This window comes from Mustelus asterias, chromosome 6, assembly GCF_964213995.1.
Source record: "Mustelus asterias chromosome 6, sMusAst1.hap1.1, whole genome shotgun sequence".
Classification (NCBI taxonomy): Eukaryota; Metazoa; Chordata; class Chondrichthyes; order Carcharhiniformes; family Triakidae; genus Mustelus; species Mustelus asterias.
The window spans coordinates 41084158-41097957 of record NC_135806.1 but is presented as its reverse complement, the minus strand read 5'-3'; the positions used below and the strand labels follow the sequence as shown (position 1 = coordinate 41097957).

Here is a 13800-nt window from a genome sequence, read left to right as displayed (position 1 = left end):
TTAGAATATCTAATGCCAAAAGAAACTTACCCCAGTCAGCCATTCCACACACTGTTGGGTAGATGCCAACAGCTTTGCCATACTGGAGTATCTTGGTTAGAGAAGCAACTCGCTCTTGCACATCGATTTTCAGCAGTACAGCCAGGAGGTCGCCAGGAACTTCCACCACCACAGGCAGTATACCTCAGCCTAACTGCCCAGGTAGCAAAATGCAGATGCCCAGTTTTAGGTTAAAAGATCTCATTTTGGTCCTCACCACCTTGCAAGATGGTACTTCCACACTACAGAATTTCCTCACTGTGGAGATCATTTTCATAAGGATTATGCTGTGATTGGTCCCAATGTTGTTAACCAGAGTGCCCAATTCATGGAAATACATTCAAAGGCTGCTTCGTCATGGCAGCAGAGCCCAACATGTGCACAGTATCAACAGAAGAATGTGCAGGACACAACACACACATGGAGAGTAGTGTGCCAGTTCCAACGCAGCGATGAGAAAACAATATTTGGGGCCTGACAAAGTTAAAGCAGAGATCTGGGATAAACCGTGTCCTGGGAAGGCCTGATGCGGGACAAATCCCAGAAAATCTGGAATGTTTGGTCTCCCTGTCTGGATGAAGGGAGTTGGGAGGACAATGTCAAACAGTTCTTCCTGTTCATTACCTCATCAGTAGATCTGACTGATGAGTTGTTCAGACGGTGTCCAGCTCACTCATTAATTTGTCATTTTTATAAATGACTTGGAGGGGGCTGAAGGGTGGATCAGTAAATTTGCTGATGACACCAAGATTGGTGGAGTAGTGGATGAGGTGGAGGGCTGTTGTAGGCTGCAAAGAGATATAGATAGGATGCAGAGCTGGGCTGAAAAATGGCAAATGGAGTTTAACCCTGACAAATGCGAGGTGATTCATTTTGGTAGGACAAATTTAAATGTGGATTACAGGGTCAAAGATAGGGTTCTGAAGAATGTGGAGGAACAGAGAGATCTTGGGGTTCATATCCATAGATCTCTGAAGGTTGCCACTCAAGTGGATAGAGCCGTGAAGGCGACCCATAGTGTGTTGGCGTTCATTAACAGGGGGTTTGAGTTTAAGAGCCGTGGGGTTATGCTGCAACTGTACAGGACCTTGGGGAGACCACATTTGGAATATTGTGTGCAGTTCTGGTCACCTCACTACAAGAAGGATGTGGAGACACTGGAAAGAGTGCAAAGGAGATTTACCAGGATGCTGCCTGGTTTGGAGGGTAGGTCTTATGAGGAAAGGTGGAGGGAACTTGGGCTTTTCTCTTTGGAGCGGAGGAGGTTGAGAAGAGACTTGATAGAGGTTTATAAGATGATGAGGGGGATAGATAGAGTGAACGTTCAAAGACTATTTCCTCGGGTGAAAGGAGCGGTAACTAGGGGGCATAACTATAGGGTTCATGGTGGGAGATATAGGAAGGATGTCCGAGGTAGGTTTTTTACTCAAAGTGGTTGGGGTGTGGAATGGACTGCCTGCAGTGATAGTGGAGTTAGACACTTTAGGAACATTTAAGAAGCTATTGGATAGGCACATGGAGTACTTCGGGATGATAGGGAGGAAATAGCTTGATCTGGGTTTCAGACAAAGCTCGGCACAACAGTGTGGGCCGATGGGCCTGTTCTGTGCTGTACTGTTCTATGTTCTAATGCTATCCTCAGGCTAAGCCTCTCTTGGTGCTGGACATTAAAGTTTCCCAAGTGATGTGCAGTATAGTAAAGCATGGATTTATGAGAACAGTGGGATAGGAGTACAGAAAGTCTTTTTAAAAATCCTTCTGCTTTAATGTCAGTCGGTTAATGGGGCCCATATTTGCATTCAAGAGTTTTGCATGCCCCAATTGCCCTCTCGTTTGCTGACCCTCATCTTACCACCCACCCTCCAGGTCGCTGCTGACACTCCCCCACTGACCCTCCCAGTCACCAGCTCTTCTGCTCCCTGCCAAACCTCTCTGATCATTTCACCTCTCGCAAATAGAAACTGCTCATCTCAAGAACTTCACAGCGAGGGTTTGGGAGGAAGAAGGGGCCAGAGGGAGGGTCAGTAGTGACCGAGAAGGTCCGAGAGTAGGACATGTGGTATGCTGCAGGTAAAGAGAGCATTTTTCTTTCATATAGTATTTTTCTAATATTTTTAGTTATATCATTTACCAAAATAGGAACTTAGCAATATGAAGTATTTCAACTTGAGGTACAATGTTTTAATGGCGATTTTGCTGAAAGTTCCTACAGAACCCAAGTACAGCTTTCACACTGACTGTAATGGGAAAATGCGACGTGTTGTTCCATGTATCCACTTAAAACTGCACATTTCAGGAACGCAAACACAACTTTTAAGTGAAGATTTACTGCAGAAGGTGGTTATCAAAAGGAAGTTTAATTGCTTGATGAGGTGAAATGAGGCCTCACGGAACATGCAGTTTATATTGAAGACTGGCAGGGTTTTGCTCATCCAATGACGTCTCATTTCTCTTGGGTCTAACATGAGGGATTGGACATATCAAAAGATGGTGATGAATTTAATTTGATAGATATGCCAGAGCACAATAAGGGCATCTTTCCATCAATTTCATTTGGCAAGAAATGATTTGCAAGGATGATGTCTTATCCTGATTCAATGTCTGTATCTCGCCATTAGGTCGAAGCAAAGGAACAATAGATCATTTAACCACTTGTTCCACTATTCAAGAAGATCACGGAGAACTTGCCATGTCCAACTTATCTCATCCCCCTCAATTCACCTTTGGCTAACAACAATCTATCAATCTCAGCTTTAAATTTAACAACTGATATAGCATGAATTGCCATTTGCAAAAGATAGTTCCAAACTTAGAAGTGTCTCTCTTCTGAAAGGTGCAGTTCTAACTGTCACACTCTCCAGCCAGCAGAAATTCTCTCAAGCTACCTTAAGTATCTTGCAAACTTCAACCAAATAATTCTTTAAACTTTTTCAGGTAATCTCTGGACAATAGGATACACAGTAAGAGTTTTAACAACACCAGGTTAAAGTCCAACAGGTTTATTTGGTAGCAAATGCCATTAGCTTTCGGAGCACTGCTCCTTCGTCAGATGGTGTGGATATCTGCAATTTTGCAATAGGATACACCACATGACTCCACCATAGTAATCCAGTTAATGTACTTGGACATCTGGACTTGTAATCATCCGTGGGCTGCATAGAAGAAACTCTTGTTCAAACTTGCACTCAGGAGTTAGGATAGGTTTCACTCCAGGTTAACATAAACATAACCTCACTTTACAACAGCAAGGTGTGTGCACAATTCTGTCTTCATGTGACACTGCAAAGACATCCCAAATCCCACCTTAAAAAAGGAAGTCCATGACATTAGCTTTGGCTGGACAAAATTAACCCAATTGCCCCAACACTCCCATTGCTCCCTATACTAGCAACAGTGGGCAGTGGCAGTCACTCATTGCAAAAACACCACAAACATATCACACTGAATAGTAGCATTATGTGGCACTAGAACCTCCATCACCAGTGGGGATTAGAGTAGCCTTTAATTAATATGCCACCTAAGCCAATTATGTAATTCCCTCATGATCTCACTTTCCAGGCTCCCCTCACTAGCCTATGCTTCTTTGAGGCGAATCTCCCAACTCAGCTTTTCCAATCTTCAGCTCTAGCTGCTGTGCTTAATCTTCCATTTGGGGAACTAGCTCTATTGCAACATTGCCAAGTATCCTCAAAATTTCCCACCAACCAGATTAATCATCAAGTTCTGCTACAATATATAAATGGAACAACCAACAACAGAATTAAATTTAATCAGTTTGATCTGATTTCGCTTTGGTAAGGAAAATCCAGAACAAGAGGGCACCATTTTAAATTAGATTATTTAGGAATAAAAAAATCAGGAAACACCTAGAAGCCCTACAGTGCAGAAAGAGGCCATTTGGCCCATCGAGTCTGCACCAACCACAATCCCACCCCAGCCCTACCCACTTATCCCTACATATTTACCCGCTAATCCCTCGAACCTACACATCTCAGGACACTAAGGGGCAATTTTAGCAGGCCAATCAACCTAACCTGCACATCTTTGGACTGTGGGAGGAAACCGGAGCACCCAGAGGAAACCCACGCAGACACGAGGAGAATGTGCAAACTCCACACAGACAGTGACCCGAGCCAGGAATCGAACCCAGGTCCCTGGGGCGGTGAAGCAGCCGTGCTAACCACCGTGCTACCGTGCCGCCCCAAATGGACAAAATTAATCCAATTGCCCCAACACTCCCACTACTCCCTATACTAGCAACAGTGGGCAGTGACAGTCACTCATTGCAAAAAACACCACAAACATATCACACTGTATAGTAGCATTATGTGGCACTAGAACTTCCATCACCAGTGGGAAACTACCTTTCCCACACAAATAGTGAAACTCCACAGCTCTTTTCCCCAGACTATGGCTACTGGGTCAGTCAAAACTTCTGAGAGGTACAGATCAGTCACGAGCTGACAGAATGGCAAAGTAGACTCAAGGGGCTGAACACCGACTTCTGATGACCTGTCGGCCCTTCTCACCTCCTTCTCCTTTATAATCAATTTCTTGCAAAGTCCATTTTTCCTGCAATGATTGTATTCAACCAAAAGCCACTACCCCAGTTGAGCCACTGGGATACAAGCAGCAGAAACAAACAGCAAATGGTTCAAGTATTTTTAGCCACCCCTTCCCTTCTAACCACTCCGCTGGGGGCCATTCTGCCACAGTCAGGGGCTCTCCAACCATCTCTTTCCTTCAAAACGCAACACAACTGCATGTTCATAAAAATCATTTCCAAAAGCAGCTCCGTGCTACACATAAATTTACAAGTCGGTATCGTTATACAAGACAATTCATGCTTCCAGCTGGTAGATTTTGTAGGCACCACAAAAGCATTTCTTTGGAATTGAGGCATTGTGAATAAAAATTAAAGCTGGCAATTTAGAAGTTCGGACTAGGCAGGTTACAAAAAGGTCTTGCCTATGTTAAGATCGCAGTCAAGCAAGCCATTGAGGCACAAGACTGGATGTAGTGCAGTGATAAACCTTCTACACACCCCACCTCAAAAAAAAAACTTTTGCACATCCCAGAAAAGCTTGCTTAATATGACAGTTTTATAACTGGACCAGTAATCCAGGGGCCTTAAAATAATACGGCAGAAAATCCAATTTCAAACCTACAATGGCAATTTAAGAATTGGATTTTATCGGAATAAAATGACATCTTGTTCACCAACTTTTTTTGGGGGGGGAGGAAATCTACCATCCTTTACATGTCTGGTATAAATGTGACTCAGGCATGGTTGATTCATCTATCCTCTAAAGTAACCAGCAAGTCATTGAGCTGCACCAAATCACTACCAGCAGGTCAAGGCAGCCCACTATAACCAGCTCAGAACTTCCAGCGATGGGCAATATTCCAGCAATGCCACCATCCAGAAATAAACATAACACATCTGCATGCATCACTATACTGTCTTTGCATGCATAGATCTCAAAGCTGTCTGCAGAGGCATGGCAGCTCCACAATCGGCTTAGTCCATCACCCCCATGGATGCTGAGCTGAACTCCATGTTTTGTTGAGCCCTTTCCTAATGCATGTAGAAACAATAGTTTCAGGTTTTTCTCTCTCTCGAAAAGTTCTCTCTCTCTCGAAAAGTCTGACATTTGGAGGAAAGAATCTAATGTATACATTACACTGACAATTAAGGGATCAAATATTTGACTAAGTAGGTTCAAGATCAATTAGTTGGTACTGTATCTATTAAATACATTTCCCATTCTATAATAGGTACAAATTTGATATCATTCAAGTCAATATCCCAAAATTCAGTCTTTTACATATAATTGGCACCAAGCGTCAACACATTACTCAAGATGCTATCACTTCTTAATGCAGCTACAATTTAATTCCTAAACCACTAAGCTGGAACTTTCAACTACCAAAAAGTGAAGCTGGCAGTAACAATAGACATAAATATTTCCACAACCAGCTCAAAAACACATTCTATGTAAGCTCTGCAATAATGCAACAAGATACTTCAAAATACACAGCAATGCCATTGTCAGAATCAGCACGAGTTTAGAGATTCGGTGCCAGAAAACACCTCCTCCTCAAAGAATTCTTGCTGCTCCAACTTCACATCAGCTGCAGATAACAAACAGAACTTATTTTAGAAAGCTGCAAAAAAATTCCCAGATATTGTGTACATTTTAAAATAGAAAATGAAAATGCTGTAAATCTGAACAACTAACAGAAAATGCTGGAAATATGCAGCATATTAGGTAACATCTATGAATGGAGAAACAGTTCACGTTTCAGGACCTTACAAAGTGGATTGCATCAGTAGTGAACCCAAATGCAGATCCCAACAACTTGTATTGATATAGGACCTTTAACATTGTAATGGCTTCAAGTGCACATTAACAAGGAGACAACATTAGGACAGATGACCAAAACCAAATCAAAGAGGCAACTTTTAACGTACATCTTAAAAGGGATGAGAGAAAGATAGTGAGGTTTAGGGAGGCAATTCTGTAGCTTTGTGCCTTCAGCGGTCTAAGTCTGGTCATTAATGGGAGCATCAAGAAAGTGGGGGATGTGCAAGAGATCAGGAGTTGTAGGGCTGGAACAGGTTAAAGAAACAAAAACATACAAAACTGATGGGCAGGAAAAAAACCCAGATCATGCCCCAGACTTCATGATAGCTGGTGCATCAGGCTCCGTCCATCACACCCCCATCTCAAATCATATGCTCTCCTGGGCAAGGGAAAAAGTTAGGATGTAACAAGCCATGAGAACACAAGGCTGAGATTTTAAAAACTACAGCAATTGTACACTGGGACAGTGCCAGCATGACAATGATAAGTAAGCAGAGAATTCGGAAGCTTTCCCCTATTGTCTGCATTTACCGTCACACCATTCGCGTGTTAGGTGAGTAAGCCCATCCCCACCCTCTCTTTTTCATGATACAAGCTCCAACAATTTGTTAATGGATTCTTTTCTATCCACTCCTTCCATTCACAAAACAATTTATTACCGAGAAGCCTAGAGGAAAGAAAAAGCCAGGTATTTATTTCAGAAAATGAACTTCCATACAATAGATCTTGAGGTTAGGATACAGAATTTTAAATTAGTGAAAATAATAAATCTGACTAAATGGAAATAATTTCATAGCTTAAATATCTTTTTGTATAAACATATAAATTGCCAAGATTAGTCTCTGGAGTGATGCGGGCTATGAATGATGTGACCCTATCTAGGCTGAAGTGGCATGCAGGGCGAATACAAATTGTGGTCGCTGTACACCAACAGGAAGTTACACAGCAGGGGTCAACTGGACATCACTTCACAACATTCGGATGGGAGAATATTGAAGCAGGCCTTCCAAAGAGTGCTTACCCTCAGGTTTTGCAAAAGTTGGTGAGGGAGACTAGGTGACCACCACAGATAAGAGTAGGAAGGAACAAGTGAGGGCTGACAAGGAATATGCGACACTGGATTTGTGTCATAAATATTTATTTAGAGTCCAATGATGTGGACATTGCTCCCATCTTCCAACCGCAAGACAAACATTCCTTTTGCTCCCCCGCCCCCCATAAAATCCTTCACATCTCTCAACTTTTCTCAGTTCTGATGAAAGGACATTGATCTTAACTGTCCTTTTCCTCTCCACCAGAAGCTGCCAGACCTCAGTATTTCCAGCATTTCCCTTTGTTATCTCAGACTTCCAGAACCTGCAGTACTTTGCGAATTATTGTGGGGGACTGGTCAGATATGATCCCAAGTCCCTTGTTGTTTGTTGCTCCCTATGTGCCAGGGCTTAGGACAAAGAGGTGCTGGAATCAGAGGGTGGGTAGAAAAACAGTTCATCAAAATAAAGAAGCAAAAACCTCCTGGGTAGTAAAGACCTGCAGAACATATAGGGACAGTTACCTATCTTTATGTACAGAAGCACCATAAAACAAAGACCAACAATTGCAGCCAGAGATGAAATAGGGAGCTAAATATTCCATGTCACATGATTTTTAAAAGACAGGAAATTGGAAAAGGAGCCACACCAATATTGGTAATTGTGTATTTTCTTATCAGAGTAACAAGATAGGATTTCAGCATGGGTGATCAGATCATGGAAACACTTGGTTAGAGTCAAGAAACAGGAATGAGTGTGAGACTCCGGTTGCAACTGTCCACGGATTTGATGAGATGTGACATAATGGTGAGGTGTAAAAATAGAGCAATGAACCATGTACTAACTACAACAACATCCACATTTCATTTATTTAAACACAGCAAAACATCCCATGGTCCTTCAGAGAAACGTTACCAAACAAAAAAATCTGGCACCAAGCTACATAGGGAGATATTAGCACAGATGACAAAAAAAGCTTGTGTGACAAGAAAATGGTTACAATGGGAGAAATTAGTTTTCACAGCACAAATGGCAAGGTTAATGCATTTCAAGAGTCTATTCAATATGGAATCCCGACAGTGCAGGAGGCCATTCAACCCATCGTGTCTGCACCGATCCTCTGACAGGGCATCCCACCCAGGCCCCATCTCCATAACACCACGTATTTTGTCGTTTATATTTATGATTTGGATGAGAATTTAGGAGGCATGGTGAGTAAATTTGCAGATGATACCAAGATTGGTGGCAAAGTGGACAGTGAAGATTATCTAGGATTGCAACGGGATCTTGATCAATTGGGCCAGTGGGCCGATGAATGACAGATGGAGTTTAATTTAGATAAATGCGAAGTGATGCACTTTGGTAGATCGAACCAGGGCAGGACTTACTCAGTTAATGGTAGGGGAGAGTTATGGTACAAAGAGATCGAGGGGTAAAGCTCATAGCTCCTTGAAAGTGGAGTCACAGGTGGACAGAGTGGTGAAGGCGGCATTTGGCATGCTTGGTTTCATTGGTCAGAACATTGAATACAGGAGTTGGGATGTCTTGTTGAAGTTGTACAAGACATTGGTACGGCCATACTTGGAATGCTGTGTGCAGTTCTAGTCACCCTATTATGGGAAGGATATTAAACTAGATGTCACAGAGGGCGGCGGGTGTCTGGAACAAGCTGCCAAAGGTAGTAGTAGAGGTGGGTACAATTTTATCTTTTAAAAAGCATTTAGACAGTTACACGGGTAAGATGGGTATAGAGGGATATGGGCTAAAGGCAGGCAATTGGGACTAGCTTAGTGGTAAGAATTGGGCGGCATGGACAAGTTGGGCCAAAGGGCCTGTTTCCATGCTGTAAACCTCTGACTTTATTTACTCCACTAATCCCCCTAAGCCATACACCCTGGGACACTAAGGGCAATTTAGCATGGCCAATCCACCTAACCTGCACATCTTTGCAGTGTAGGAGGAAACCAGAGCAACTGGAGGAAACCCACGCAGACACGGGGAGAATGTCTGTGGAATTTGCACAGTCACCCAAGGCCGAAATCGAACCCAGACCCCTGGCACTGAGGCAGCAGTGCTAACCACTGTGCCACCCTAATATAGTTCTCTGGAACAATATATTTTACAGTTGACAAAAGGAACAAGACAAACTGGATTTGATAGAGGAGCAAACCAGAATTTGTTAATCTAATGGTAAGAGAGCACCAGCAAATAGTGATCAGAAATTGAATGTGAAATGAGAATGAGATGGGAGAACTGGGCATGGCAAACTTAGAGAGATGAAATGACCACAGTAAAATAGGCAGCACAAAACTGGTAAACATACAGTGGGACGTATTCAAAGAAGCACTTAATCACAGCACCAGTCAGACAGCTAATCTGATCTTTACAGATCAACCGGATGGAATTTTAACAGCACAGTAGTATACCAAACACCTCCATGTACAGTCAAGAGAAATCCAGACAACTGCAGACTACAAATTAAAACAGAAAGTGATGGAAGCACTCAGCTCTGGCAGCATTTGTAGCAAGAACAAGATGCAATGTTAAGTCAAATATGACTTCTTCAGAACTGAATAGTAGAAGAGTCACATTCAACTTGAAACATTTGTTTACCTCTTCACAGAGGCTGCCAGACCAGACTGTTTCCAGTATATTTTGTATAATTTTAGATCTCAAACATCCGTAGTATTTTGCTTTAAGTGCAGAATACACAAACTTGTGCCGAGTTCTCATTGATGGTATCTTTATCCCCATGGGTGGGGTAGGGTTGTAAATACCACTATGTAAATCATTACAGGTGGCCAGTGAACAGGTACCAGACTACTTCCAAGAAAACAGCATAATCTAAACACACAGGATTCCACAGCCGCAAGAGAATGCTTGCGTTCTCACATACACACACAGGGTTGTTTTCCTTAGATCAGAGGAAGCTGGTGGGCGGGGGAACCTGATTGAGGTGTACAAAATTATGAGGGACATAAACAGAGTGGATAGGAAGCAACTTCTCCCCTTAGTGAATGGGTCAATAGCTAGATTTAGAGGGGATTTGAGGAAAAACCTTTTCACTCAGGAGGATGAATCTGGAACTCACTGCCTGAAACGGTGGTCGAGGCAGAAACCCTCAACATTTAAGAAGCATTTAGATGAGCATTTGAAACACCTTTGGATCAAGTGCTGGAAAATGGGATTAGAATAGAAAGGTGCTTGATGGCTGGTGCAGACAGATAGAGACACTTGTTTTGCTGTAAAACTCTGATGAGACACAGGGACACACACACACACACAGGGAGACACAGGGACACACACACACACACAGGGAGACACAGGGAGACACACACACACACAGGGAGACACAGGGACACACACACACACACAGGGAGACAGAGGGACACACACACACACACAGGGAGACAGAGGGACACACACACACACACACAGGGAGACAGAGGGACACACACACACACACAGGGAGACAGAGGGACACACACACACACACAGGGAGACAGAGGGACACACACACACACACGGGGAGACAGAGGGACACACACACACACACAGGGAGACAGAGGGACACACACACACACACAGGGAGACAGAGGGACACACACACACACACAGGGAGACAGAGGGACACACACACACACACAGGGAGACAGAGGGACACACACACACACACAGGGAGACAGAGGGACACACACACACACACAGGGAGACAGAGGGACACACACACACACACAGGGAGACAGAGGGACACACACACACACACAGGGAGACAGAGGGACACACACACACACACAGGGAGACAGAGGGACACACACACACACACAGGGAGACAGAGGGACACACACACACACACAGGGAGACAGAGGGACACACACACACACACAGGGAGACAGAGGGACACACACACACACACAGGGAGACAGAGGGACACACACACACAGGGAGACAGAGGGACACACACACACACAGGGAGACAGAGGGACACACACACACACAGGGAGACAGAGGGACACACACACACACACACACAGGGAGACAGAGGGACACACACACACACACAGGGAGACACACACACACAGGGAGACAGAGGGACACACACACACAGGGAGACAGAGGGACACACACACACACAGGGCGGTGAATGAATCATGATGGGGAGATTGCAGCGTTGGACTGGGGTAAACACAATAAGAAGTCTCACAACACCAGGTTAATCAGTGCCGATGCTGCCGCTTGTGTTCCGCAGCGCGGGCTCCGAGCACATGGGGCAGGTGAATCTCTCCCTCCGCATGTGGCTCCGGCAGGAGGCGGGCGGACAGCCCGCTCCCACCCGGGGAGGATGCGGGACCCCCGGCCGCCTCTCCCCAGGAGCCGGGCTTCACCCCGGGCCGGCCCAGAGCGGTCGCCGCCATGAAGAGATCCGAACCCGGGAGAAAGACAAGAACAAGTTGGGCGAAAAGTTGCCGGGGCCTCGCTCGCTCACTCACCGGGATGGTCGCTCGGTTCTCAGTCAGGTGAAGGCACCGGGCCTCCCGCTCAGAGTGTCTTGTCCCGGAGCCGGGGCACCGAGAGGCGGCTGCTGGTGACGGCGGTCAAGATGCCGGGTCTAGACTCAGTCTAAACCGCCATGTTAACCCAGAGTGCGGGCGGAAGGAGCGGCTCCCCCGCCTCTTATAGACAGACAGAGGGCGGAGCGGAGAGACACCGCCACAGGCCCGCCCTGTGGGAGGGAGCCCGGACACCGCCACCCCCCCCCCCCCCCCCCCCCCACACACACACACACACACACACACAATACCACCCCCCAAACCCCCCACACACACAACCCCGCCCCCCACACACAATCCCCCCCACACCCCCAAACACACACACAATCCCCCCCCCCACACCACACACACCCCCCACTCCCCCACATAGCGGCACCAGCCCCCCCACAGGGACACCCTCCCCCCCCCCCCAGAAGGGACACACACCCCCCCAACAGGGACACACACCCCCCCCCAACAGGGACACACACCCCCCCCACAGGGACACACACACACACAGCCCCCCCACAGGGACACCCCCCCCCCCCCAACAGGGACACACACCCCCCCCAACAGGGACACACACCCCCCCCCAACAGGGACACACCCTCCCCCCCACAGGGACACACCCCCCCCCCCACAGGGGGACACACCCCCCCCCCCACAGGGGGACACACCCCCCCCCCCACAGGGAACACACCCCCCCCCCACAGGGGACACACCCCCCCCCCCCCACAGGGGACACACAGCCCCCTCCCCCCCACAGGGACACACAACCCCCCCCACCCACAGGGACACACATCCCCCCCCCCACAGGGACACCCCCCCCACACACAGGGACACACCCCCCCCCACAGGGACACACATCCCCCCCCCCCCCCACAGGGACACACATCCCCACCCCCCAACAGGGACACCCCCCCCCAACAGGGACACCCCCCCCCCACAGGGACACCCCCCCCCCCCCACAGGGACACCCCCCCCCCCCCACAGGGACACCCCCCCCCCCCCACAGGGACACCCCCCCCCCCCACAGGGACACCCCCCCCCCCACAGGGACACCCCCCCCCCACAGGGACACCCCCCCCCCCACAGGGACACCGCACCCCCCCACAGGGACACCCCCCCCCCCCACAGGGACACCCCCCCCCCCAGGGACACCCCCCCCCCCACAGGGACACACACCCCCCACAGGGACACACACCCCCCTCCCACAGGGACACACACCCCCCTCCCACAGGGACACACACCCCCCTCCCACAGGGACACACACCCCCCTCCCACAGGGACACACACCCCCCCCACGTACACCCCCCCCTCCCCCACAGGGACACACCCCCCCCCCACAGGGACACACCCCTCTCTGCACAGGGACACCCCCCTCTCTGCACAGGGACACCCCCCTCCCCCCACAGGGACACCCCCCTCCCCCCACAGGGACACCCCCCTCCCCCCACAGGGACACCCCCCCCCACAGGGACGCACACCCCCCTCCCACAGGGACACACCCCCACCCCCACGTACACCCCCCCCCCCCCCCCCCCCCACAGGGACACACACACCCCTCTCTGCACAGGGACACCCCCCTCTCTGCACAGGGACACCCCCCTCCCCCCACAGGGACACCCCCCTCCCCCCACAGGGACACCCCCCTCCCCCCACAGGGACACACACACAAACCCACCTCCCCCACAAGGACACACACACACACACCCCCCCCCCCACAACGACACACACACACACCCCCACCCCCCCCCCCCCCCACAAGGACACACACACGCCCCCCCCCCACAAGGACACACACACACACACACCCCCCACAAGGACACACCC

General features: G+C 48.1%; 1 protein-coding gene across 3 annotated transcripts in view; it reads right to left on the bottom strand.

The window, feature by feature from the left end:
* LOC144494823 (sodium-dependent phosphate transporter 2-like) overlaps positions 1–12089 on the bottom strand; it is a 77014-nt gene extending 64925 nt beyond the window's left edge. For all 3 annotated transcript variants that reach the window (XM_078214212.1, XM_078214215.1, XM_078214216.1), the window contains exon 1: positions 11929–12089. The gene's annotated coding sequence lies outside the window, so the exon portion shown is untranslated. The remainder of the gene's footprint in view (positions 1–11928) is intronic.
* Between the last annotated feature and the right edge of the window lie 1711 nt (positions 12090–13800).